Source organism: Passer domesticus, unplaced genomic scaffold (genome assembly GCF_036417665.1).
Source record: "Passer domesticus isolate bPasDom1 unplaced genomic scaffold, bPasDom1.hap1 HAP1_SCAFFOLD_221, whole genome shotgun sequence".
Taxonomy (NCBI): domain Eukaryota; kingdom Metazoa; phylum Chordata; class Aves; order Passeriformes; family Passeridae; genus Passer; species Passer domesticus.
In genome coordinates this window covers 29,587-57,359 of record NW_026990000.1, presented here as the reverse complement: position 1 = coordinate 57,359, position 27,773 = coordinate 29,587, and the positions used below count along the sequence as shown (strand labels likewise).

The following is a 27,773-nucleotide window of genomic DNA, read 5'->3' as shown; positions in this document are numbered from 1 at the left end:
TTTCATAGACGACACTGTATTTTTTAGGCTTTGTGTTTGTCTGTGCTCCCATTCTGATCACCCCTTGAATTATTATTTTTCAAGAAGATGTCTAGGAGAGAAATTCCGTTTATTCGGGGACAGCATAATTTTCATCTGTTTAAAATGCACCAGGTGTCTTTAAGCCCTGCAAAGCCACCGAGAGCTCCAGAGTTTGTAGTGCAGTTTTCTGCAGCACTGACTTATTCTCTGTTGCGGTGCCCATGCCCTGAGGTACCAGGCAGGCTCAATAGCAGGAGCAGGAGAAACTGACCTGAGAGATGCTTTGGGTGCAGCCCAGCCCGGTTTTATGCCCGCCTGCAAAGTCTGGCCTTGCACTACAAAGCGGTCTGCTGTTGCCATCGGCTGGAAAAATCCCTAATGGATGTTTCCAAACGTGGGGAGGAGTATCTGCTCCTGTTACAGCAGTACTGGGGGGCTTTTCCCCCACTAGGTCTCTGTGAACTGGCCAAGACCAAGGCGTGCAGCAGGCTGTTACCGCTCTCTGCACGGTGAAGCACCTTCGACCAAGGTCAGTGTAAGAGCAAAGCAATTCTTGCAAGAAAAGCCTGCTACTAGAGGGGTCAAAAATTATCCTTCCAAAGGAATTCATGCTTCTCGTCCCTTTACACCTCTCCTGTTGCATCACACCGTAGAATGGTTTGGGTTGGAAGGGACCTCAAAAACGACCCAGTTCCATCCCCCTGTCCCGGGCAGGGACACCTTCCCCTGGGCCAGGTTGCTTTGCTGTGCCCCCAGATCTGTCACCTCAGCTGAGCCGTCCCGACACGTTCCACGCATGTTCCCGCGGAGACCACGCAAGCTTTGCCACAAGGAAAAGTCCTAAAGGCCCTGTTCATCCCAAAGACATCAAACCTAGAATTTCTTTCTTGCTGCACTGTTTGCACTTCTTTCTTTCTCAAAGTGTCACGCACGACTAAATATTGCTGCGGCCTACTCCTGTGGGATTTTCAGGAGTATTGGATATAGTTTCCTTTTTTTTTTCCCTTTTCTTTGTAGCAGGAATCTTCAAAATCCTTTCCTCCTCCTCCTCAGGACTCTGGGGCTCCTCATTCCGTAGAAGGTAAGAGCACATAAAGTGGTGGGACGGGGAAATGCCTTCTCGCTTGCCAACAGCCTTAAGCTGTACAGCGTGCTGTTTGCCACAGGCATTCTTAGCTCCGTGTCATCAGGCCCCAGTCTAATCTGCCAGGTGTAATTGCCATGGAATAAAATCCTGTGCTGGTGGCTGATCGCCCCCAGTCAATTGGATTACACAGGCAGGAGCTGGCGCTGCCAAAGGCAGCGAGGGTTTAGGAATCGTGGCTGCTGCTGCTGCCGGGGCTTTAAAGGCTCCTGCTGAAAGGAGGAGTCAATGGGGTGTGCATCCTCCCCCAGCAGAGCTGAGAATAGCAGGACCCGTGACTGTGCTGTCTCTGAGCTACGCTGCTACTGCCTAAAACCTGTCCTGCAGTGTGCCGTGGAATTGCAGAGCAGGGGCTGGTTAGGGCATAAAGCCTGGCCAGGGGTGAAAGGGACCGTTTCAGGCAGCACAGGGAAGTGGTGCCGCTTTGCCTGGTGAGAGAGGTGTGAAAATGAGTTAGCCCAGACCCAGGGCACCGTCGGCTGTGGCCAGTGGCCTCCAGCTGGCTGCGCGTGGGGACAGAGGCAGCCTGCGCCTTTACAAACGTGATTATTGTTCAAAGCGCCTCTCTTAGCCTTCGCTAGCAGAATTCAGCATCTTCAGTCAGCATCTTCAGTTTGAAAACTGCCAGACCCAGAGCCCGAGCATCTATTGTAGCCTGGAGGACTTGTAGCATGGGAGAGGCAAGAACCTGCATCCTGTGCCGTGCGTGCTCTTACTTGATGTGGGAATCCTAATGGTATTATTAAGGCCTGGCCTCAATATGTCTCTTGCTGCCTTGCCATTCGTGAAGCCCGAGGCTGGCTTGTCCTGGTTAGCTGTCTGATGTGGAGGAGCTGACCTGCCAGCTCCTGTGGAAGTGAGTGCTCTCCGTGGAGTGACATCCTGTAAAATTTCTGTCACAGAATCTCTGTCTTTATGGCTCTCCTCCACCGAGAAGGACATGGCCTCGTTGTCAGCAATTGCTATTTCTGCAATAGCGTAAAAGTGCTATCTTAGTACTATTTATTATTTCAAAAGAAAATACTTTGAATCTGTGTAAGTGATAGCTAAAATGCCACCTGAAAGCTAGAAAGAGCACACACCTATAATCCTCTTCCCTCTTGTGTCACCGAGTGTGTGAGACAGAAAGGCCCTTTCCGTGGAGGGATAACGGCACTGAAAGATCTTTTTCGGGAAAAGCAGGACACTGGAACACGGAAGTAGCCTTCAGTTCCTGCAGCAGATTTGGGACCCCATGGAAGGAGGAGCAGAGCTGGCCCGGTGCCACAGCTGCGCATGCAGTGGGGATGGAGAAGCTGCCATTGTCTGTCTTCTTGGCTGAGCCTTTAAAAACAAGGCACATCTCTGTAGTGCCTTTCCAGCCTGACATAAAAGTTCCCCCTAGACGTCCAAAGGCAGCTGTTTTCTTAGGCAGAAGGCGGTCAGGAAGAGGCAAAGCAGGCAAAGGCATCAGCTAAGTCTGGCTAAAGGAGTTGGCTGAGGTGTTTCTCCCCCCTCCTAAGCAGCCAATTTGGAAGCACTCTGCAGAGATCTGTCTGCCTGGGAGGAGAAGCAGAGCCAACCACTGAAAAGTGGCACGTGAGCTCTGGTGAGGACTGCTGCTCCGCCTGCCTTGGTGTGGGAACTGCTGAGCTGCCATTCCTGCCGCGGGAGTGTTTCTCCTCTCGTGCAGGCAAGGCAGAGACCTCCCAGGTAAGGAGCAGGTAAGGTTTAAGTGACGAGATGTCCCAAGGAAGAAGTGACATGACAAAAGGAAATGGCCTCGAGTTGCACCAGGGAGGCTTAGATTGGATTGTAGGAAACACTTCCTCACTGAAAGGGTGGTGAGGCATTGGAGCAGGCTGCCCAGGGAAGTCCCCGTCCCTGGAGACATGGAAAGGATGTGTAGACGTGGTGTTGAGGGACCTGATTTGGGGGTGGGGGGGGCTTGGCAGTGCTGGGGCAACGAGGGAGGCAGGGAGGGAGGGAGAAAAATCCTCCATTAACATGTACCAATTAATCTGTGAAACTCATCACGGCAGGACAGCAGGAAGACTGAAAGTGTGATAAGATGTGGAGTGAAATGGAGAATCCGAGAAGTGACAAGAGCATCCGGTGCACAGGGGGACTGTGCATTTTGTTTTTGCTTGGATTTCAACTCCAAAGTTGTGAGGAATATGGAACGAGATGGGACATTTCAGAAGAAGACCAAGGAGAGGAAGAAGAAGTTGTTGCAGTCCTGGCAAAATCTTTTTTTCCTAGCTAATAAAAGAGTTAGTGTGGAAAAAAAAAAAAAGAAAAGTGGTTTTTTTTCCCTTCACTCGTATATTCTTTGGTGGTGGATGTATGGTGTGTTGTTTTCCTTTTTGGTATTATTAACTATGTGCAATTTGGTTTTGGAGTGAAGATAACCTTATGGATGGGGTTGGTTTGTATTTGAGGTAGAATTAATTTCAATAGGTTTCCTTAATAGACTTCTGAGATGTATAATATTGGGATTTTGGTTGTGTATGTGTAAAGATACAGATTTGGTAGGGCTAGCTGGGCTGCTGGAGTTTTGGGTGTTAATTTATTAGATGGCTTTCGCTGGATGCCATTTTTAATTTTTGAAGTTTTTTTAATGTAGCAGTTTTCAAGTGGTTTTTAAGAATTCATAGTATTGGTTTATATTGTTTCTGCTTGGTGTATGACAATATGGTGTACCTCTTGAATGTTACGGTTTTGGTGTTTCATAGGTTTCGATTTATTTCTGGATAAAATGGTTGGTTTTTTTTTTTTAGTTTTATTTTTTGGGCTCAGGGGCATTTATGTGGTGGGTTTCTATAGGCAATTTTTTAAAATCTGTGTCGTGATCTTTTTAAGTGTTTTAATATTCAATTTTTATTATGCTTTTAATTAGCTTTTTAAAAATTCTTTTTATGGGTTATTGGTTATTATTGTGAGTTAGCATAAGGTAGAGCTTTGGGGGCTTTTTTTAGACGTGTTTAGGGTCAGTTGTACAGTTTGGAGTTTAGTGAGTTGGTCTGATGTATTTTTTATGCCATTTGTTTTTATTAGCAGTTATTTCATTTTAAATGTGTATTTGAGTTTTTGGTTTTTGAGATGTTGGTTGAGGAGGAAGTTTACGCTTATAAATGATGGAGGTTTTGGGGTAATAATATGGGATTTTAAAATTGATTTATAGTTGGGTTTATTTGAATTTTGAATGGGGTTAAGTGTGGTGGGATCCTTGTTCTGTTAGTAATAGAAACAGGTTTTTGTTTTTAAACGGTGTGTGACGGGGCGAGCGTGTACTGCGGCCTGGTGCTGAGCAGGGCGTGGTGGTTTGTGGTTCTGATGTGTTAGGTCAGTGAATGCATATGGTTTACTCTATAGTTTAAAATAGAAATAGCTTCAAATTTAAAAAGAAAAATGAAATTATAATGATAAAAATAAATACAGAAAACAGATCAATACATAAAACTATAATATATAGTGTACTATTGTAAAGATAATATGATATATAAAATGCTGTCTATTGTATATCTATACAAAATATATAAATATAGATTGTAAATATAAAAATATTTAAATATAGTTTAAAATAGGGTGTTTTTTGTTTTTATTAGGTTGTAGGCAGGGGTTTTTTAATAAATAGTATAAATATAATTAATCTGAAAATATAAATCAAATCTAAACATATAGAATATATATAACAATAGGTATAAATATTAAATATAAATAAACTAATTTAATAGATGATATAAAATAATATTATATTTTCTAGACTATACATAGAGAAAATTATAAATGTCTATGTAAGTATAATTATGAATGATATAATTTAAATATTTTAAAATATGGTTTAAATAAAGGGCTGTCTTTGGTTTTTATTTTGTTAGAGGCAAGGGTTTTATTTGAAATCATGTAAAGTATTATAGAAATATAAATCTAAATATAGAAATTCATAATAAAGGTATAAAGATAGATAATTAGAATTAAAGCATAAATACCAAATTTAAATATATGTAAGTAATATGAAGGTAAGTAATATAGAATATAAATAATATTATAGAGCAATAGAAACTATAAATATAAATGTGAATATAAATATGAAAAAAAGATAAAATATGTAAATATAATTTAAATAAAGGGGTTTTTGGTTTCATTTGGTTAGAGAGGGGGTTTTCATTTTAAATAATATAAATATGGATATTGTTTCATAATCATCAATATAGAAATGTATAATCAGGATATAAAACATATATATAGAAATATAAAATATAAATAAAGTAATGAGAAGAGATCTAGTAGAATACAAGTAACACTGTAAGTCAATATACATTTTAAGTGTAAATGAATATAAATTTTGAAAGTAATTTAAAAAAAAATTTAAACACAGTTTAAGAGAAGAGGTTCTTTTTGGCTTTTCTTTGGATAGCTGCAGGGGTTTTATTTTAAATAATATGTGTTACAGAACTAAAAATATGAATCCAGAAATATAGAATCAGTATATAAAGAAATGCATAAACATATATGAGTAGATGTAATATAGAATATGAATTTATAAATATAAATGTAGAACTAAACATGATATATCCATGTACATTATGGATATAAAAGTGAATATAAATATGAAAAAAAAAAATGCAATATATTTAAATATTGTTTAAAAGAAAGGCTTTGTGGGGTTTTTTTGGTTGTTACCGGGTTAGAGGCAGGGATTTTTTTTTTCCCCCTTCCGGGTTGTTTTGGGGCATTTATTTTAGAAGAGGTTTTGGAGGGGATCCCCCCTGTTCGTTTTAGCCCTGCCCCGCCCCGCCCCGCAGCCCCGCGGCGTGCGGCGCCCCCGGCTGAGGCGGGCGGCAGCGCCGCCGCCTTGTGGCCAGAGCGCGGTACTGCAGCTCCCCCCGGCTGAGGCGGGCGGCAGCGCCGCCGCCTTGTGGCCAGAGCGCGGTACTGCAGCCTCCCGACAGGCAGCCGAGGGGCGGCGGCGAAAACGCCTCTCTGTGCCGCGCTGCTGCAGCGGCCGACGGCGTGGGGGGGGCTCGCCGGGACGCGCTCGACCTTCTCAAGATGGCGGCAAAAAAGAGCGGGAAAGTCGAGGACCTCCGTGCGTTTACTGGACTGCCTGCGTGGCACGCCGAGGCCAGAGCAGCAGCGGCGGGAATTTTCTGTGGGGATTCAAGTGCTGTGGACACGGGCTGTGGGCTCAACGGCACCGAGAGCTGAGGTATTTCGGCGGGTTTCTGACAGGCATGGGCGAAAACGCCTTTCTCTGCCGGGGGCCTCTCGCGGCCGCCATCTTGGGAGTGGCGTGTCGCGTCGTGTCGCGGACCGGCTTGACCTTCTCAAGAGGGCGGCCAAAAGGGCGGGAAAAATGAGGCCCATGGTGTGTCTATTGAGCTGCCCGCACGCCGCTCCAAGGCCGGCGCGGCCCCGGAGGAATTTTCTGTGGCGATTCAAGTGCTGTGGACACGGGCTGTGCGCTCAGCCGCGCCGCGGGCGGTGGCGTTTGTGGCGGGCGCTGACAGGCTTGAGCAAAGACGCCTCCCTTTGCCGAGGGCTTCTCGCGGCCGCCATCTGGAGAGTGGCGTGTCGCGTCGTGTCGCGGACCGGCTTGACCTTCTCAAGAGGGCGGCCAAAAGGGCGGGAAAGTCGAGGACCATGGTGTGTCTATTGAGCTGCCCGCACGCCGCTCCAAGGCCGGCGCGGCCCCGGAGGAATTTTCTGTGGCGATTCAAGTGCTGTGGACACGGGCTGTGCGCTCAGCGGCGCCGCGAGCGGTGGCGTTTGTGGCGGGCGCTGACAGGCTTGAGCAAAGACGCCTCCCTTTGCCGAGGGCTTCTCGCGGCCGCCATCTTGAGAGTGGCGTGTCGCGTCGTGTCGCGGACCGGCTTGACCTTCTCAAGAGGGCGGCCAAAAGGGCGGGAAAATCCAGTTAGCCGAGAATAGCCGGGTGTAGCCGAAGAGCCGACGATAGCCGAGTTTTGCCCGGGAATAGCCGAGTGTAGCCGAAGAGCCGACGATAGCCGAGTTTTGCCGGGAATAGCCGGGTGTAGCCGAAGAGCCGGCAATAGCCGAGTTTTGCCGACAATAGCCGGGTGTAGCCGAAGAGCCGACGATAGCCGAGTTTTGCCGACAATAGCCGGGTGTAGCCGAAGAGCCGATGATAGCCGAGTTCAGCCGAAGTGCCGAAACAAGCCCAGCTTAGACCAACAGCCGAACCAAACCGCCGCTGCACGTACGTGTTTTAATCGCGTAACCAGGCGGACTCGGGAAAGCCGACAGCCGGAGTAGATTTCTGTTTGGTCTGTGTCTGTGAGGAGCGGGCTGTGTGCTGGACAGGCAGAGACGCTGTCGGAGCGTGGCAACAGCGCCAGCTGTGAGCTCTGAGGATGATGAGGGCTCCGAGCAGCCCCAGCCCTGAGCTGCGAGGATGAGGAGGGGGCGGCTCCTGCCGGGAGGAGGCTGTTTTAGGGGGGAAGGGGTTGCCTGAGCTCCCTTTTGCCTGGAGCTGCTGAGCAGAGGGGTTTAGGGGGGCTCCCGGCGCTGTCTCGTGGAAGGACGCCGAGAGCTTCTCCGAGGGTCTGGGGGAACACCTGGATACGCACTTGGATGCGTGGAGCATTGCTCAAAGGAGGTGCCGAGGAACAAAGCTCCGTGCCGGGAAGCAGCAGCCGAACGGGTGAGCTCGTGTGGATTTGTAGCGGGGACTTTTCTCCTTTCCCTTTCCAATTTCATCTTGCCAATCCCTCCCCGGTGCCCTCTGGAAAAAAAAAAAAAAATTCTTGTCGTATTATGGTGATTTGTGGGTAGGCCCCCCATTTTCATCATCCTAAGGGTCTAAATTGAGGGGGCAGCGCTGTTGTCCCTCCTTTTCAAGGGTTTGAACTGAGGTCAAAATCCCCCTTTTACCACAGTTGGAGGAAAAGCCCTTTTTCTGCTACCGTCGGGGATGAAATTGCAGGGGAGAACACATTAATTCGCCCTGGCTGAAGCCGGGTGAGCAGCCCGCGCTGCCTCAGTTTCGGGGTTCAGCTGAAGGAAGCTGCAGGCTCTCGCAGCCTTTGCGGGGTTGAACTGGGGCCGTGCCGCTGCCTTTGAGGGCGCTTCTTGTGCCCGCGGCCCGGCCCCGAAGGTTGCGGCGCGGGAGCGCTCCTGGCGCGGCCCGGGCAGTTGCTGCGCTGGGAGGGGTAGCGCGGCCGGGCTGCCGCGGGGAGTGCCGGAGCCGCGCCGGTGCGAGCCGTGCGGAGCCGAGGGGAGCCGTGCCGGCCCCGCCGGGCAGGGGCAGCGGGCGGGGCTCTCCCGGCGCGGCGCGGCCCCTGCGTGCCGGAGGAGCCGCCGGAGGAGCCGCGTTCCCGCCGGGAGCCGCGGCTTTAATTATGGAAAGTTCTTTTACGTCGTGGCTTTGAGGTGGTTTGTAGGAATTTACCGTATCGTTTTATTTTCGTTGCAGTTGATGTACGGTGCGGGATATGGTGAACTGCTTGGCACGTTATGGCTCTCGTTCAGCCGTTGATGGTAAGGGTTTTTTTGAACTGAGTATTGTTGTCGCCCGCTTTCCTCCCCCGGGTATTATGTTTTTTAAGGGTTTCAGTGGTTTTTATGGCTTATAGAATAAAGTAGAGGTTAGGTTTTTAATTCTGTTGTGGCGGCTCTCATTTGCGTGAGTATGTGGTGTTTGTCTTGGGGGGGGGGGTTGAGGTCGTGTCACGTAGTTAATGGGTGAGGGGTTTTTTGAATACTTTTAATTGCATTTTTGTCGATTATCTTACCGGGCTCTTATTTGCTTTGTTGGGTTGGAGTGTATGTATTTGTGTTATGGATAATTTGGGAGATATTGTTTTATGGTTACATTTAGCTTTAGGATTCGTATTTTTTTCTAGGTGGTATTTTATTTTGCTGGTTCGAGGCGTTTTGGGTATATTGAGTTAGGAATATTTTTTTTCTTGTTAATTTAGTTCAGTTGGGTTTTGGGTTTTTTTTTTTTTTTTTTTTTGGTGTTTTTTTTTTTGTCATTTGATGTATTTGGTTGTTGTTTATTAGTTTTATTTTTGAGAATATGGGTTTGGTGGATATTGTTAGGAAGTTTTTCATGTAGGTAGTTATTTTATTTTTCTAATGTTTGAAATTTATTTTTATATCGTTAATTACTTCGGGGTTTTTAGTGATTTTTACCGGAGTATTGGTTATTCTGTGAGCTAGTGTAGAGGTAGAATTTTGGGTATATTTTGAGTAACGTTCAGGGTCAGGGGTATGTTGGTTGGAGTTTAGTAAAGTGGTTTATTTTTTTTTTTTTTTAGTAGTTTTTAAGATTTGCTGCGTGGGTTTCTGTAGGGCTTTCTTTTATTTTCGTTGCATTTTTGTGATGTGACAAGAATTGTTAGGGAAAAGAGTGTCGTGTGGGTTTTTTTTTGCTGGTAGTCGGTTGGCTGGTGGAGCAACTTTGATGGTTTTGGACGATATTGGTGGGAATTTGCTGCTGTTTGTTTTGTCATTTTATTTAGGGATTGGATTTTCAATGTAAAATTATAACTACAATTAAACAAAGCAAACATATATACAGAAATGGGACAAAAAACCTTAAAATTTAAAAACAGACTGAATTTATAAAAATAAAACATGTAGGATAAACAGTATTGTGTATTACAGTAAGATACTATATTGTTTAATAATATCCAGTATTTTATAAGTTTCTAGAAATATTAATATCGATTATAAATATAAACAAAATCCCATATAAAAATATAAATACGGAACTCTTACAAATATATGAAGAGATATATGAAAAGAAAAAATGTTCAAAAATATAGAACAATATAAATCGATACAATGCATAATTCAAGGAATACTGTTTATATCTTATTATAGTGTATTATAGGAAATATATAAAAATACATAAATACAGTACATCAATATGTTATCATATCATATATAACAAATAAAAATATAAAGAAAAAAATATAAATGTAAACTATTTTTAAATAGTTTAAAGTAAAGGGGATTCTTTTTTAAATTTGGCAATAGACAGAGTTTTTATTATAAAAATTATGAATACAAATAATATGAAGGTAGACGTATAGCATAAATACATCAAGACATATAGAAAAATTAAAAACATAAGAAAAACAAGTTGTACCAGTAGATGTGGTACATAATATAAGTAATCTTTTATCTATATTATTCAAATATTTTACGTATTATATATAATTGTAATGCATCAAGAGAAACTGTAAATATTAATGTGTATGTAATTATGGAAAGTATAAATATACAAATATCTCCATGTAGTTTAAAAAAGGGCTTTTTTCTATTTATTTGGTTAGAGACGGGGTTTTTTCTTTTAAACAATATAAGTAATGTAGAAATGTAAATCTAAATATAGAAATATATAATCAGTATACAAAGACATTTACAAAATATAAAATATAAATAAATATAAATAATAGGAAAAGGCCTAATATATCATATAAATTACATAGCACCTCAATGTCTCTTACAGATGTGCTTGTGAATGTAAATATGGAAAATGTGAAATACGTTTAAACATGGTTTTAAAGAAAAGGGGCTTTTCGGTTCCCGCTGGGTAAGAGGCAGGTTTTTTGGCGTTTATTTCAGGCGGTTTTTGGAGGGGATCCCCCCTGTCCGTTCGTGCCCCTGCCCTGCCCGCAGCCCCGCGGCGTGCCGCAGCCCCGGCTGAGGCGGGCGGCAGCGCCGCCTCCTCGTGGCCGGAGCGCGGTACTGCAGCCCCTGGACACTCGGCCGGCCGGCAGCGGCCATGGCGCGTCTCTCTGCCGGGGCCCGCCCGCGACCGCGACCTCGGCAGCGGCTGGGCCGGGACTCTCTTGACCTCCCCAGGATGGCGGCAGGAAGGGCGGGAAAAGCGTGGGCTCCGGTCCGTGTACCAGACCGCTCGCACGCCACCCCGGCGCCGCACCGGCGGGATTTTCCGTGGCGTTTGCGGTGCTGAGCGCACGGGCTGTGGGTGAGCGGCGCCGCTGGCGGGCGGGTGTCGGGCGGGCACCCACAGGCAATGGCACAGACGCCTCCCTGTGCCGGGGAGCGGCAGCCGTCGCCGTCTCGGGACGAGCGGCTGGGCCGGGACTCGCTTGTCCTTGCCAAGAGATGGCACGATGGCAAGTTTTGAAAAAGAAGCTTTCCTCTTGGGTGCAGATGAGATGGGTGGCGCCTGGCAGCTTGTGCACTGCCTCTGCGTTAAGCTGTGTGCCTCTCCTTCCCTCCCTGCTCCACAGGCGCAACGCGGGAGCAGCAGGGAGAGGTGGGTTTGTCCTGGGCCACGGACGAGCTCCGCGTGGATATGTGAGGCTGCGGCTGCAAGCTGCCGCAGGAGCCGAGGTCTGCCCGCAGCCGCGTACAGGTACCGTCAGGAACGCGGGCTGTCGTGCCTGGGACTCGGGACGTGGCAGCGCCAGCTGGGAGAACTGAAGTGATTTCCAGCCTTTCCTTTTGTCTGCATTTCCAGTGTTCAGTCAGTCGAATTACTACTGGGCCTCTGCCCATCTTGTTGTGAAATGCTTCGGGGGCTAAATGGTGAGGGGAGCGTTGGGGGGGGGGGGGGGGGGGGGGTGGGAAATGAAACTGCGGTCTAAACCTCAGGAGGAAGAGGGCATCAGTCAGGACAAACTCTTAACGGGAATGGGATAAGGAATACTTGTTTACTAAATCTTTCATCTCTGCAGCTAGTTCAAAGATGTCTCAGAGTCCTTCACGTTAGAAGAGCAAAGGAGCAAGAGAGAAGGCCTCAGCCTAACCCATTAAAAGCGGCTGCGGCTTTGTGTGCTGTAGCGTGGCAGGCATTCACAGGTTGGCTTTTTTCTTTTGCATCTTGTACCGCTGGTGAAGTTCTTTCAGAGGGGACAGTTCCACCCCCGTATTGAAACGTGAGCAAAGTGGAACTTTCTCCGTTGGATTTGGGTTTCTTGAGGGCATTTGTAAACAGTGTTAACATAAAGATAACACATGTGAGGAGTGTGCCGTGCGTTACCAGAAGTGCTAGAGGATTTTAGGACAGCGATAAGGCGGTTTCCCCTTCAAGATGCTGTTTTTTTCTGGAAGAATTACGTGAGAGCAGAAAAGTTACAATGGCATTGGAGTTGCCTGCACAGAAAAGACCCAGGGAAGCGGAACACAGCCAGGTGGTTTTGTGTGGCACCACAACTGAGAGCATCAGTTAGGTGAGGAGGCGCGAGCAGCTCCCCGCTTTCGCAGACACAATAGTCATGTCAAGCAGTTTCGCCCTTTTCCAGACCACTGGCACGTGCTTGGGGACAATAAGCTGTATTTTTTACAGCCAGGTCTTCTGAGCTGCGCTCCTCCTGCTCTGGGGTGGCCGCTGCTCGCTGATCACGGTGAAAACAACCTTGTGTCCCGGCACCCTGCAAAATTCCCAGCTTAGATGGCACTGAAGCGCAGCTTTGGCTTTCAGGCATCTCCCCTGCAACCTGTGCCTTGTGTCGTCTCTGCAGGGAATTAGTTATTAATTAATTGCTTCCAATTTTTTTTTTATTTCCAAAGAATATCAGGTGACTTTTACATCCTCTTCAGTGCTCCCCAAGCTTCACATCACACCGAAGTGCTGACTTTCACTGCCTACAGGTCTTTTCTGACCGAAATGATTCTGTGAATTCTTCTCTTAACTTGAGCTTAAGGGCAAAGCGCCGCATTGATTGCATTTTGGAGAGAAAGGTTTGAAGGCTCGGCTGTAAATTTCTCTTGTGTCCCGTCTTCCGGGTTCATTCGTGTTGTAATTTGCAAGTGGCAGAAGAGTGTTGCTGTTTATTAAAAGCAATAGCGCTCTCAAAGTGTTGATGGGGGCGATGATGGCAGGGGTGCCAATTGTGAAAAATAACTTTGCCCACATCTTCCCCAGGGCCTGGGCAGAGAGAGGTGGAGCTGGGCCGTGGAGTCCCCCCGGATCCTTCCACGGGTGTGGGCGTCTGCAGCACCGGGGATCCGTGGCACAACTCCTTCCTGCAGAGGCTGAAAGCTGAGCCTACAATTTCAAGCAGGACAATCACCTTCCCAAGGCAATAACAAGCGCCTCCCAAGAGCAGCTGGTGAAGGCGGCTCAGAAGGGATGTGGTGAAACGTTTGGTCCATCCATCGTGCTTCTGGACGTGGTAGGGGAGACACACCTTTTCATAGACGACACTGTATTTTTTAGGCTTTGTGTTTGTCTGTGCTCCCATTCTGATCACCCCTTGAATTATTATTTTTCAAGAAGATGTCTAGGAGAGAAATTCCGTTTATTCGGGGACAGCCATAATTTTCATCTGTTTAAAATGCACCAGGTGTCTTTAAGCCCTGCAAAGCCACCGAGAGCTCCAGAGTTTGTAGTGCAGTTTTCTGCAGCACTGACTTATTCTCTGTTGCGGTGCCCATGCCCTGAGGTACCAGGCAGGCTCAATAGCAGGAGCAGGAGAAACTGACCTGAGAGATGCTTTGGGTGCAGCCCAGCCCGGTTTTATGCCGCCTGCAAAGTCTGGCCTTGCACTACAAAGCGGTCTGCTGTTGCCATCGGCTGGAAAAATCCCTAATGGATGTTTCCAAACGTGGGGAGGAGTATCTGCTCCTGTTACAGCAGTACTGGGGGCTTTTCCCCCACTAGGTCTCTGTGAACTGGCCAAGACCAAGGCGTGCAGCAGGCTGTTACCGCTCTCTGCACGGTGAAGCACCTTCGACCAAGGTCAGTGTAAGAGCAAAGCAATTCTTGCAAGAAAAGCCTGCTACTAGAGGGGTCAAAAATTATCCTTCCAAAGGAATTCATGCTTCTCGTCCCTTACACCTCTCCTGTTGCATCACACCGTAGAATGGTTTGGGTTGGAAGGGACCTCAAAAACGACCCAGTTCCATCCCCCTGTCCCGGGCAGGGACACCTTCCCCTGGGCCAGGTTGCTTTGCTGTGCCCCCAGATCTGTCACCTCAGCTGAGCCGTCCCGACACGTTCCACGCATGTTCCCGCGGAGACCACGCAAGCTTTGCCACAAGGAAAAGTCCTAAAGGCCCTGTTCATCCCAAAGACATCAAACCTAGAATTTCTTTCTTGCTGCACTGTTTGCACTTCTTTCTTTCTCAAAGTGTCACGCACACGAAATATTGCTGCGGCCTACTCCTGTGGGATTTTCAGGAGTATTGGATATAGTTTCCTTTTTTTTTTCCCTTTTCTTTGTAGCAGGAATCTTCAAAATCCTTTCCTCCTCCTCCTCAGGACTCTGGGGCTCCTCATTCCGTAGAAGGTAAGAGCACATAAAGTGGTGGGACGGGGAAATGCCTTCTCGCTTGCCAACAGCCTTAAGCTGTACAGCGTGCTGTTTGCCACAGGCATTCTTAGCTCCGTGTCATCAGGCGCCAGTCTAATCTGCCAGGTGTAATTGCCATGGAATAAAATCCTGTGCTGGTGGCTGATCGCCCCCAGTCAATTGGATTACACAGGCAGGAGCTGGCGCTGCCAAAGGCAGCGAGGGTTTAGGAATCGTGGCTGCTGCTGCTGCCGGGGCTTTAAAGGCTCCTGCTGAAAGGAGGAGTCAATGGGGTGTGCATCCTCCCCCAGCAGAGCTGAGAATAGCAGGACCCGTGACTGTGCTGTCTCTGAGCTACGCTGCTACTGCCTAAAACCTGTCCTGCAGTGTGCCGTGGAATTGCAGAGCAGGGGCTGGTTAGGGCATAAAGCCTGGCCAGGGGTGAAAGGGACCGTTTCAGGCAGCACAGGGAAGTGGTGCCGCTTTGCCTGGTGGAGAAGGTGTGAAAATGAGTTAGCCCAGACCCAGGGCACCGTCGGCTGTGGCCAGTGGCCTCCAGCTGGCTGCGCGTGGGGGACAGAGGCAGCCTGCGCCTTTACAAACGTGATTATTGTTCAAAGCGCCTCTCTTAGCCTTCGCTAGCAGAATTCAGCATCTTCAGTTTGAAAACTGCCAGACCCAGAGCCCGAGCATCTATTGTAGCCTGGAGGACTTGTAGCATGGGAGAGGCAAGAACCTGCATCCTGTGCCGTGCGTGCTCTTACTTGATGTGGGAATCCTAATGGTATTATTAAGGCCTGGCCTCAATATGTCTCTTGCTGCCTTGCCATTCGTGAAGCCCGAGGCTGGCTTGTCCTGGTTAGCTGTCTGATGTGGAGGAGCTGACCTGCCAGCTCCTGTGGAAGTGAGTGCTCTCCGTGGAGTGACATCCTGTAAAATTTCTGTCACAGAATCTCTGTCTTTATGGCTCTCCTCCACCGAGAAGGACATGGCCTCGTTGTCAGCAATTGCTATTTCTGCAATAGCGTAAAAGTGCTATCTTAGTACTATTTATTATTTCAAAAGAAAATACTTTGAATCTGTGTAAGTGATAGCTAAAATGCCACCTGAAAGCTAGAAAGAGCACACACCTATAATCCTCTTCCCTCTTGTGTCACCGAGTGTGTGAGACAGAAAGGCCCTTTCCGTGGAGGGATAACGGCACTGAAAGATCTTTTTCGGGAAAAGCAGGACACTGGAACACGGAAGTAGCCTTCAGTTCCTGCAGCAGATTTGGGACCCCATGGAAGGAGGAGCAGAGCTGGCCCGGTGCCACAGCTGCGCATGCAGTGGGGATGGAGAAGCTGCCATTGTCTGTCTTCTTGGCTGAGCCTTTAAAAACAAGGCACATCTCTGTAGTGCCTTTTCCAGCCTGACATAAAAGTTCCCCCTAGACGTCCAAAGGCAGCTGTTTTCTTAGCAGAAGGCGGTCAGGAAGAGGCAAAGCAGGCAAAGGCATCAGCTAAGTCTGGCTAAAGGAGTTGGCTGAGGTGTTTCTCCCCCCTCCTAAGCAGCCAATTTGGAAGCACTCTGCAGAGATCTGTCTGCCTGGGAGGAGAAGCAGAGCCAACCACTGAAAAGTGGCACGTGAGCTCTGGTGAGGACTGCTGCTCCGCCTGCCTTGGTGTGGGAACTGCTGAGCTGCCATTCCTGCCGCGGGAGTGTTTCTCCTCTCGTGCAGGCAAGGCAGAGACCTCCCAGGTAAGGAGCAGGTAAGGTTTAAGTGACGAGATGTCCCAAGGAAGAAGTGACATGACAAAAGGAAATGGCCTCGAGTTGCACCAGGGAAGGCTTAGATTGGATTGTAGGAAACACTTCCTCACTGAAAGGGTGGTGAGGCATTGGAGCAGGCTGCCCAGGGAAGTCCCCGTCCCTGGAGACATGGAAAGGATGTGTAGACGTGGTGTTTAGGGACCTGATTTGGGGGTGGGGGGGGCTTGGCAGTGCTGGGGCAACGAGGGAGGCAGGGAGGGAGGGAGAAAAATCCTCCATTAACATGTACCAATTAATCTGTGAAACTCATCACGGCAGGACAGCAGGAAGACTGAAAGTGTGATAAGATGTGGAGTGAAATGGAGAATCCGAGAAGTGACAAGAGCATCCGGTGCACAGGGGGACTGTGCATTTTGTTTTTGCTTGGATTTCAACTCCAAAGTTGTGAGGAATATGGAACGAGATGGGACATTTCAGAAGAAGACCAAGGAGAGGAAGAAGAAGTTGTTGCAGTCCTGGCAAAATCTTTTTTTCCTAGCTAATAAAAGAAGTTAGTGTGGAAAAAAAAAAAAAGAAAAGTGGTTTTTTTCCCTTCACTCGTATATTCTTTGGTGGTGGATGTATGGTGTGTTGTTTTCCTTTTTGGTATTATTAACTATGTGCAATTTGGTTTTGGAGTGAAGATAACCTTATGGATGGGGTTGGTTTGTATTTGAGGTAGAATTAATTTCAATAGGTTTCCTTAATAGACTTCTGAGATGTATAATATTGGGATTTTGGTTGTGTATGTGTAAAGATACAGATTTGGTAGGGCTAGCTGGGCTGCTGGAGTTTTGGGTGTTAATTTATTAGATGGCTTTCGCTGGATGCCATTTTTAATTTTTGAAAGTTTTTTTAATGTAGCAGTTTTCAAGTGGTTTTTAAGAATTCATAGTATTGGTTTATATTGTTTCTGCTTGGTGTATGACAATATGGTGTACCTCTTGAATGTTACGGTTTTGGTGTTTCATAGGTTTCGATTTATTTCTGGATAAATGGTTGGTTTTTTTTTTTTAGTTTTATTTTTTGGGCTCAGGGGCATTTATGTGGTGGGTTTCTATAGGCAATTTTTTAAAATCTGTGTCGTGATCTTTTTAAGTGTTTTAATATTCAATTTTTATTATGCTTTTAATTAGCTTTTTAAAAATTCTTTTTATGGGTTATTGGTTATTATTTGTGAGTTAGCATAAAGGTAGAGCTTTGGGGGCTTTTTTTAGACGTGTTTAGGGTCAGTTGTACAGTTTGGAGTTTAGTGAGTTGGTCTGATGTATTTTTTATGCCATTTGTTTTTATTAGCAGTTATTTCATTTTAAATGTGTATTTGAGTTTTTTGGGTTTTTGAGATGTTGGTTGAGGAGGAAGTTTACGCTTATAAATGATGGAGGTTTTGGGGTAATAATAATGGGATTTTAAAATTGATTTATAGTTGGGTTTATTTGAATTTTGAATGGGGTTAAGTGTGGTGGAATCCTTGTTCTGTTAGTAATAGAAACAGGTTTTGTTTTTAAACGGTGTGACGGGGCGAGTGTGTACTGCGGCCTGGTGCTGAGCAGGGTATGGTGGTTTTTGTGGTTCTGATGTGTTAGGTCAGTGAATGCATATGGTTTACTCTATAGTTTAAAATAGAAATAGCTTCAAATTTTAAAAGAAAAATGAAATTATGATGATAAAAATAAATACAGAAAACAGATCAATACATAAAACTATAATATATAGTGTACTATTGTAAAGATAATATGATATATAAAATGCTGTCTGTTGTATATCTATACAAATATATAAATATAGATTGTAAATATAAAAATATTTAAATATAGTTTAAAATAGGGTGTTTTTTTGTTTTTATTAGGTTGTAGGCAGGGGTTTTTAATAAATAGTATAAATATAATTAATCTGAAAATATAAATCAAATTTAAACATATAGAATATATATAACAATAGGTGTAAATATTAAATATAAATAATCTAATTTAATAGATGATATAAAATAATATTATATTATATATTCTAGAATATATATAAAGAAAATTATAAATGTCTATGTAAATATAATTATGAAAGAGATAATTTAAATATTTTTAAATTGTTTAAATAAAGGGCTGCCTTTGGTTTTTATTTTGTTAGAGGCAAGGGTTTTATTTGAAATCATGTAAAGTATTATAGAAATATAAATCTAAATATAGAAATTCGTAATAAAGGTATAAAGACAGATAATTAGAATTAAAGCATAAATACAAATTTAAATATATGTAAGTAATATGAAGGTAAGTAATATAGAATATAAAGAATATTATAGAGCAATAGAAACTATAAATATAAATATGAAAAAAGATAAATATTACAATATGTAAATATAGTTTAAATAAAGGGTTTTTTGGTTTTTATTTGGTTAGAGATGGAGTTTTCATTTTAAATAATATAAATATGGATATTGTTTCATAATTATCAATATAGAAATCTATAATCAAGATATAAAAATATATATAGAAATATAAAATATAAATAATGTAATGAGAATAAATGTAGAATACAAGTAACACTGTAAGTCAGTATACATTTTAAGTGTAAATGAATATAAATTTTGAAAGTAATTAAAAAAAAATTTAAACACAGTTTAAGAGAAAGAGGTTCTTTTTGGCTTTTCTTTGGATAGCTGCAGGGGTTTCATTTTAAATAATATGTGTTACAGAACTAAAAATATGAATCCAGAAATATAGAATCAATATATAAAGAAATGCATAAACATATATAAGTAAAGTAATATGAGTAGATGTAATATAGAATATGAATTTATCTATAAATTTATAAATGTAGAACTAAACATGATATATCCATGTACAATATGGATATAAAAGTGAATATAAATATGAAAAAATAATGCAATATATTTAAATATTGTTTAAAAGAAAGGCTTTGTGGGGTTTTTTTGGTTGTTACTGGGTTAGAGGCAGGGATTTTTTTTTTTCCCCCTTCCGGGTTGTTTTGGGGCATTTATTTCAGAAGAGGTTTTGGAGGGGATCCCCCCTGTTCGTTTTAGCCCCGCCCCGCCCCGCCCGCAGCCCCGCCCCCGCCCCGCCCGCAGCCCCCGCGGCGTGCGGCGCCCCCGGCTGAGGCGGGCGGCAGCGCCGCCGCCTTGTGGCCAGAGCGCGGTACTGCAGCTCCCCCCGGCTGAGGCGGGCGGCAGCGCCGCCGCCTTGTGGCCAGAGCGCGGTACTGCAGCTCCCCCCGGCTGAGGCGGGCGGCAGCGCCGCCGCCTTGTGGCTAGAGCGCGGTACTGCAGCCACCCGACAGGCAGCCGAGGGGCGGCGGCGAAAACGCCTCTCTGTGCCGCGCTGCTGCAGCGGCCGACGGCGTGGGGGGGGGCTCGGCCGGGACGCGCTCGACCTTCTCAAGATGGCGGCAAAAAAGAGCGGGAAAGTCGAGGACCTCCGTGCGTTTACTGGACTGCCTGCGTGGCACCCCGAGGCCAGAGCAGCAGCGGCGGGATTTTCTGTGGCGATTCAAGTGCTGTGGACACGGGCTGTGGGCTCAGCAGCGCCGCGGGCGGGTGGCGTTTGTGGCGGGCGCTGACAGGCTTGAGCAAAGACGCCTCCCTTTGCCGAGGGCTTCTCGCGGCCGCCATCTTGAGAGTGGCGTGTCGCGTCGTGTCGCGGACCGGCTTGACCTTCTCAAGAGGGCGGCCAAAAGGGCGGGAAAAATGAGGCCCATGGTGTGTCTATTGAGCTGCCCGCACGCCGCTCCAAGGCCGGCGCGGCCCCGGAGGAATTTTCTGTGGCGATTTAAGTGCTGTGGACACGGGCTGTGCGCTCAGCGGCGCCGCGGGCGGTGGCGTTTGTGGCGGGCGCTGACAGGCTTGAGCAAAGACGCCTCCCTTTGCCGAGGGCTTCTCGCGGCCGCCATCTGGAGAGTGGCGTGTCGCGTCGTGTCGCGGACCGGCTTGACCTTCTCAAGAGGGCGGCCAAAAGGGCGGGAAAATCCAGGTTAGCCGAGAATAGTCGAGTGTAGCCGAAGAGCCGACGATAGCCGAGTTTTGCCGAGAATAGCCGGGTGTAGCCGAAGAGCCGATGATAGCCGAGTTCAGCCGAAGTGCCGAAACAAGCCCAGCTTAGACCAACAGCCGAACCAAACCGCCGCTGCACGTACGTGTTTTAATCGCGTAACCAGGCGGACTCGGGAAAGCCGACAGCCGGAGTAGATTTCTGTTTGGTCTGTGTCTGTGAGGAGCGGGCTGTGTGCTGGACAGGCAGAGACGCTGTCGGAGCGTGGCAACAGCGCCAGCTGTGAGCTCTGAGGATGATGAGGGCTCCGAGCAGCCCCAGCCCTGAGCTGCGAGGATGAGGAGGGGGCGGCTCCTGCCGGGAGGAGGCTGTTTTATGGGGAAGGGGTCGCCTGAGCTCCCTTTTGCCTGGAGCTGCTGAGCAGAGGGGTTTATGGGGGGCTCCCGGCGCTGTCTCGTGGAAGGACGCCGAGAGCTTCTCCGAGGGTCTGGGGGAACACCTGGATACGCACTTGGATGCGTGGAGCATTGCTCAAAGGAAGGTGCCGAGGAACAAAGCTCCGTGCCGGGAAGCAGCAGCCGAACGGGAGAGCTCGTGTGGATTTGTAGCGGGGACTTTTCTCCTTTCCTTTTCCAATTTCATCTTGCCAATCCCTCCCCGGTGCCCTCTGGGAAAAAAAAAAAATTCTTGTCGTATTATGGGTGATTTGAGGGTAGGCCCCCCATTTTCATCATCCTTAAGGTCTAAATTGAGGGGGCAGCGCTGTTGTCCCTCCTTTTCAAGGGTTTGAACTGAGGTCAAAATCCCTCTTTGACCACAGTTGGAGGAAAACCCCATTTTCTGCTACCGTCGGGGATGAAATTGCAGGGGAGAACACATTAATTCGCCCTGGCTGAAGCGGGCTGAGCAGCCCGCGCTGCCTCAGTTTCGGGGCTCGGCTGAAGGAAGCTGCAGCTCTCGCAGCCATTGCGGGGTTGAACTGGGGCCGTGCCGCTGCCTTTGAGGGCGCTTCTTGTGCCCGCGGCCCGGCCCCGAAGGTTGCGGCGCGGGAGCGCTCCTGGCGCGGCCCGGGCAGTTGCTGCGGTGGGAGGGGGAACGCGGCCGGGCTGCCGCGGGAGTGCCGGAGCCGCGCCGGTGCGAGCCGTGCGGAGCCGAGGGGAGCCGTGCCGGGCCGGCGGGCGTGCAGAGGCGGCACGGGCGCTGCGCTGGCCCCGGCCGCTGCCGGCCGCTCCGGGCGCGGGGGCTCGGGCGCCGCCCGGGGCCCCCTGGGCCCGGTGCCGGCCCCGCCGGGCAGGGGCAGCGGGCGGGGCTCTCCCGGCGCGGCGCGGCCCCTGCGTGCCGGAGGAGGAGCCGCCGGAGGAGCCGCGTTCCCGCCGGGAGCCGCGGCTTTAATTATGGAAAGTTCTTTTACGTCGTGGCTTTGAGGTGGTTTGTAGGAATTTACTGTATCATTTTGTTTGCAGTTGGTGTATCGTGAACTTCTTCGATGTTTTGGTTGTTGGCTCAGGCGTTGATGACAGGGCTGTTTTGGAATTGAGTTTTGTTGTCGCTTTTTTTTTTTTTTTGTGGGGTATAATGCTTTTAAACGATATGTTTTTTATAGTTGACTATGGTTTTTATGGATCGTGAAGCTTGAAGTGGAATGTAGGTTTTAAATTCCGTTGTGGTGGCTTTTATTAGCGTATGTAGTGTTTGTTTCTAGGTAGTGTCCTGTAGTAAATTTGTGCGGTTTTAAAAGTTCATATTATTGCATTTTTGTTTATCATATTATCGGGGTTTTATGTATTTGGTTTGTTTGATTGTAGTGTGTGTTTTATGGTTACGAATAGTTAGGGAGGTATTGTTTCTGGTTACATTTATCCTTTGGCTTTGTGTTTATTTCTAGGTAGTATTTTTGTTTTATTGGACGGAGGAATTTTGGGTTTATTGAGTCAGGAATAATTTTTTTGTTAATTCTAGTTGTTTTTTTTTTTTTTTTTTGGTAGTTTGACTTGTTTTGTTTTTGCTTTTTATTGGTTTTATTTTTGGGGATGTGGGTATTTATATGGTGAGTTTTTTGGTAGTTATTTGAGTAGGTTTTTTTATTGTTTTCAATTTTCATTGTATCGTTAATTTGTTTAGTTATTAAGTTAATTTTATAGAGTATTGCTGCCTCTTTGAGTTAGCGTAGAGGTAGAGATTTGCTTATTTTTTTTAATAACATGAGGGGTCTGTTGCACAATTTGGAGTTTAGTAAGTTGGTTGGATTTTTCTTTTTTTAGTGCTTTCTGGCATTTGCTGTGTGGTTTCCTATAGGGTTGGTTTTTAATTTTGTTCCATTTATGTGATGTGATAAGAATTGTTAGTGAAAAGAGTGTAGTGTGGGGTTTTTTTCCTAGTATTTGGTTGCATGGTGGAGATTTTTCGGTTTGTGGGTTTTTTTGATTTTTTTGGGGTTTTTTTATTTTTCCTTGTTACTTAGAGATTAAAGTTTTGTTTTTTGGGGTTAATTTGTAACTATTTTCACGGTTTTAGTGTGGTTTTGATTTGTGATATGGGTGCAATGTATGATGAGAGTAATTAATATTATGTGGAATTGATGGCAGGGTCGAAGACAGTTTTGTATAGCATATGCATTTTAATAATGGTAGTTGGGATGGTCAGAGGAATTGCACTTTAGTGTTTGTTTTTGAGGTGGTCTGGGGTTTTATTAAAGGCTAGGGTTTTTTTTTGGCTGGTGGAGCTATTCTGACTTTTTAATGATATTGGTGGGAATTTGATGTTGTTTCTTTTGTTATTTTACTTTTAGGAATTGGATCTTTGCAGTAGACTTTTTGGTTTTGTATTTTTTCATGATCAAGTTGTTTTTGAGGAGAATTTGGATGGGTGTTTCAATTATTTTTGCTATACTTTTTATCTGATGTTGGTTTATTGTAAATGTTTTGGAGGTGATTTTTTAGTTTAATTTGGCTGCGTTTATGGTAGATGGTAGGACTGTGTTTTTGTTTCCGGGGCAGTTGGTTATAGGTGTGTTGTATGTTCTTTAAGTGAAGGTACATGGTGGTTTGTATTTGTTTGTTAGAGGAAATGTTAGGGGAAAACGTATTGGTAATGTTAATAATGGCGTGTTATTTTGTTGTTTTGGATTTTTGTTTGTATTGCAGTTTTAATAAGTTTGATACAGTAGTGTTTAGTGGTGGAATTACTTAAGGTATGGCAGTTTATAGTTAATTTTAATTTGTTTTAGATCTGTGCATGGGTTAAATGGGGTTCTTGAAAGCTGAGTAGGTTTTGTTGATTACTTTTTGGTGTTTTAGTTTATGGAATATTTTTTGGATGGGAGTTTGGTTATTTTGAGTTGCTTGGTCTTGCTGGAGGTGTATTGTTGAGGAGATAATGGATATTTGTAGGGTTGTTTTTAAAGAAGTTTTGTTGTAGCCTCTCCTAGATAGTTGAGGTTAGGTGTTCATTTGTTTGGTGGTTCTTGGCATTATAGTAGCTATTCTAAGGATTTATCTGTGTTTTTTTGGTTGCTGAAATATTTCTTTTAGACAAAGTTCATGTTCAGAATATATTAATTTTTTGGTCAAAATGGAACTTATGAATTTTATTTGTAGTGTGGGTTTTATAGGTTGTATTACAGTTAAACTTTATATTTGTATTAGGTTAGTAAAACAAATAGGTTTGTTTTATATTTTATGATAAGGATAGCGTATACTGTGTACAGGTGTTCATTAAGGTATTATATTTTAGCAGGTCTGAAGTGTTAAGTTAATGAATTTATATAGTTCACCAGACAGGGATTATTTGTGTTTATTTAGTTAGAGGCAGGGCTTTTTTAGCTTTAAGGGTGATTTTAGCAAAGATATCAGAGGTTTTATTAACTACATTGGGAATGGGGGTCTTTGTAAATAAGTGTGGTAGCTAGATTGTGGGAAAATGGAATTGACATATTTGGTGAAATTCTTGGGTATTGTCCTTTCGGAAATTTATGATTGTATTGCTGATTGCAGCCGTGACCAAGGGACCAGAGCCCGGTGACTGCAGGACATTGCCAGCGAGAGAGGTGGCCTTCCTTTGCAGCGGACGTGGATTCTCATCCCAGGATGCTCGAGAGATAAGTCGAGGGCTGTGCCACGCTGAGGGGATGGAAGCAAGGTGCTGGGAGGGCCTTTTGAGTAGTTTCTTTGGAGGCAGGGATGTGCAGGAGATGGCCCCTTAGGCCACATGGAGGAGAAGTCTCAGCGTGCTGAGGTGCTCAGGGCAGAGCGGTCCCGGTGCCTGTCACTTGTGTCACTTGTCTGTCGTGCCTTCTGTGTCTTTTGGATGTCTCATGTCGCGTGTCTTGTGCCTTAGTCCTTTGAGGGGCTTATGGTTTGTCCTGTTCTGTGTCACGGGTGTCTGGGTGTTTGGGCCAATGCCGCTCTGCCCTGCTGCAAAGCCTGGTGTAGGTATCATAGGAGAAGTCCTGGGGGCCTGGAAATTTGTAATGCAGGGTGTAGGTGAGCTCTGGATGGGATTTGTAGATTGACGCTAGATGTCTGGAGCTCCTGTGGTATCCTGCAGCACTCTGACTTTTGTCCTAACATTCTTTCAGGTGCAGCCGGCTGAAATCCGTGGCAGAGGGACCCGTGGCGAGTGAGTGGGCTCTGCAGAGCAGGTCAGTCTCCATTTGTCTTTGCAGGGGAAGTGTACGTGGAGACTCTGTGTTCACCGCGTTGTTCTTTCTCTTGATTTTTAGGAAGTCAAGCCGGGTATCAGCAGGCAAGGTGAGCAGAGACTGGTGAACGGAAGCAGGTGGTATTGCTCAGGTCTCGATTTCTGGTGCAACACTTAGGCTCCGTTCTCGTTTGTGTGCTTTAGGTGTTCCAGTGGTATTACGCCGAGACCCCCTCAGCAACTGGCCAACTGACCCGGTTCATGGCTCTTGTCGGAATTGATCTTGAGGAGTAAATTTCTGTTCAAGTGATTTTTTTTTTTTAATATATTATTATGTTGTGTCTTAGTCCTGTTAATTGTTTTGAATTTTATTTTTGATACTTTGAGGCAACTTCTTTGTGGTTTTCTGGTTTTTTGTTTGGTTTTTTTTTGTAGCTAATATTATACAAGTATTTTTTTTTCTAATGATTTTAGTAATTTTAATTTTTGTGGCTTAACTGTAATTTGGGTAAGGGTGTATAAATTGTATTTTAAGAGTTTGTGGTATATAGGATTGATTTACAATTTAAAGTTTGCGAGGGATAAGGTTAGGTGTTAAGAGGTATACTAGCAATGTATGTAGAAAATGGATTTTTAGGATTGGTGACTGATGAACACTGTATTTGGATGCGTGGTTTTAGTTAGGGTTGCTTATGTGTTTTGTTTTGGTTGTGGAACTATTTATGTAGGGTTTTTTTGGTGTATTTTAAATAATGTTTGACACTGAGTAGCAATCTCGTCTATTTATTTTTTGTGGAAACAGGTATAACTTTTTCTTCAGGTTATGAAATTTACAGGATTACTTTATTGATTACTTACTAAATATTGTTCTCGAGTAGGTTTTCGTAACTCTGATTTTGAAATCAAAGAAAAATGAGTGGAAAAAGATGAGGTAGAGCAGTTTTCTCCTTATGGGATATAAAGGGTTTAACACAGAAGCTGCTTTGTCTAATCTTGCTTGGGGGGGTTTCCGTGCGACGGCCGGGCCGCCCTTGGGACCCGGCTGCAGGAGCGCAGCGATCTGCGCGCGCTGAACGTGAGGCGGCTCGGAGCCGAGCCGAACGGAGCGACCGGCTCCGAGTTCTGCCGAAGCGAGCCCAGCGTAGCCCATAATAGCCGAGTTTAGCCGATAATAGCCGAGTTTAGCCGAAGAGCCGGGTGCAGCCGAACCGAACCGAGCTCCGCCGAGCGCAGCATCCCCGGCACGGCCGGGTGGGCTCGGGGTTCTGTGAGGCTTCCCCTCCTGTCCCTCTCTCTACCCGTCCTTCCTCCTGCCCGCATTCCCCTCTGCCCCCCCAAACTCAGCTCCTTCCTGTCCTGTCCCTAGCCCGCTACTTCCTTCTATTCCCCTTCTCTCTCCCTCCTCTGTCTACGGTCCCTCTTCTCCTTCTCTCGGGATTTCCCTTCCCCTCCCGCTTTCCTCCCCAGTCCGACCTCCCTCCCTACCCTGCTATCGCTCCTCTCTTCCTGTTCCCCCTTTCGTTCTTTCCCCGCGGCCGCGGGGGCTCGGGGCGCCGGAGAATAAAGCCCAGAGGGCCGGAGCCCGGCGCCCCTCGGCCCCTGCAGGAGTCCCCGCACGGGGCCGGCGCTCTCGGCGGATCCCCCCGTGCCGGTCAGACACAGCGCCCGACCCTGCCGGACCTGCGGCTCTCCCGACATGCCGCTGAGAGCGGCCCCGCTCTGTGCCGAGCCGTCCCTGCCGCTCCCTGTCTCTGCCCCTCGGGGGTGACAGCGAGGCTGGGGAGGAACTTCAGCCCTTCTGGGGGCTGCCCCCCCCTTTCTTGGTGCGGCGGAGTCCCTTTTTGGGGGGATGTGCGTGTGGAAAGGGCTTGAAGGAAGCGCTGCGCTGTTCTCCAGGGCAGTTTGACTCGTTCGGTGCCTTCTTTGGGGGTGGGGAAAGGGGGGTCAAGACTCGGGGCTCTGATGTCATTTGGGGCACCCCAAGGTCCCGAGGAGAGGGAGCCACACGGCGGTGGGGGAGCAGGTGGGTGGCGAATGAGCGGGGTCATGCTGGGTGCCGTCCTCCAGAGGGACCCAAAGCTGCCACAAAATTCACGGGGAGGGGGTGGGTGTAGAATACTAAAACATGACAAGTTTTTCGTGTTTATAGGTATTGCTGAAGAATAGTAATTTGTCTCTAAATTCATTTGGGAAGAATCACAGAGCAGCCCCGAGTGTGAGCTGTGAGGATGATGACTGGGGCTGTTTTAGGGGGAGGGTTTGTGTCAGCTCCCTTTTGCCTGGAGCTGCTGAGCAGAGGGGTTTATGGGGGGCTCCCGGGGGTGTCTCGGGGAAGGACAGTCAGAGCTTCTCCGAGGGTCTCGGGGAGCACCTGGATATGCAATTGGATGCGTGGGGCATTGCTTAAGGGAGGTGGCGAGGGCCAAAGCTTCGTGCTGGGAAGCAGCAGCTGAACAGGTGAGCTCGTGTGGATTTGTAGTGGGGACTTCTTTCCGTTTTCCATTTCATCTTGCCAATCCCTCCCCGGTGCCCCCAGAAAAAAAAAAAAGGGGGGATTGCGAGGACAATGGAAATATGAAGTGTGGGAAGCAAGTTCTCTTCCATTATTGCCTGTGTTTGAATAGGACGGGATCCCCCTTCACTTGTGGTTTTAGGGTATTGATTTAAGGAATACCTGCTTTTCCCAGGTGTTAGGGGTATCAGAGGGGTGAAAGGGAATCCCTGTGTTCTATTTTAAAGGTTTAAAGGAAAGGGAAGAAATACTGTTGTCATATTATGGGTTTGATTTGGAGTTTGCCACCCCCCCCCCCCCCCCCCCCCCCCCCATTTTAGTCATCCTAAGGTTTAAATTGAGGGGGCAGCCCTGTTGTCCCTCCTTTTAAAGGGTTTGAATTGAGGTAAAAGCCACCTCTTGCCATCATTTGAAGGATTTAATTTGTGGAAAACCCCTTTTTTCTGCTA

The 27,773-nt window shown here is 46.5% G+C and overlaps 3 long non-coding RNA genes across 5 annotated transcripts; all 3 read left to right on the top strand.

Annotated features, from left to right (window-relative positions):
- Nucleotides 1–461: 461 nt before the first annotated feature.
- On the top strand, nt 462–3,400 carry LOC135292151 (uncharacterized). Its single transcript, XR_010354657.1, has 3 exons — nt 462–1,102; nt 2,668–2,868; nt 3,187–3,400. It is a non-coding gene; the product is annotated as an uncharacterized LOC135292151 (long non-coding RNA).
- Nucleotides 3,401–7,121: 3,721 nt separating this feature from the next.
- LOC135292154 (uncharacterized) lies at nt 7,122–25,789 on the top strand. The gene is made up of 4 exons (XR_010354662.1): nt 7,122–7,811; nt 24,167–24,813; nt 24,895–24,922; nt 25,017–25,789. It is a non-coding gene; the product is annotated as an uncharacterized LOC135292154 (long non-coding RNA).
- LOC135292153 (uncharacterized) lies at nt 13,061–16,407 on the top strand. Of its 3 annotated transcripts, none has more exons than XR_010354660.1 (3): nt 13,061–13,266; nt 14,319–14,382; nt 15,547–16,407. It is a non-coding gene; the product is annotated as an uncharacterized LOC135292153 (long non-coding RNA). The 3 variants fall into 3 exon arrangements; XR_010354661.1 differs by having other exon boundaries at nt 15,939–16,401; XR_010354659.1 differs by having other exon boundaries at nt 15,936–16,400.
- Nucleotides 25,790–27,773: the final 1,984 nt, after the last annotated feature.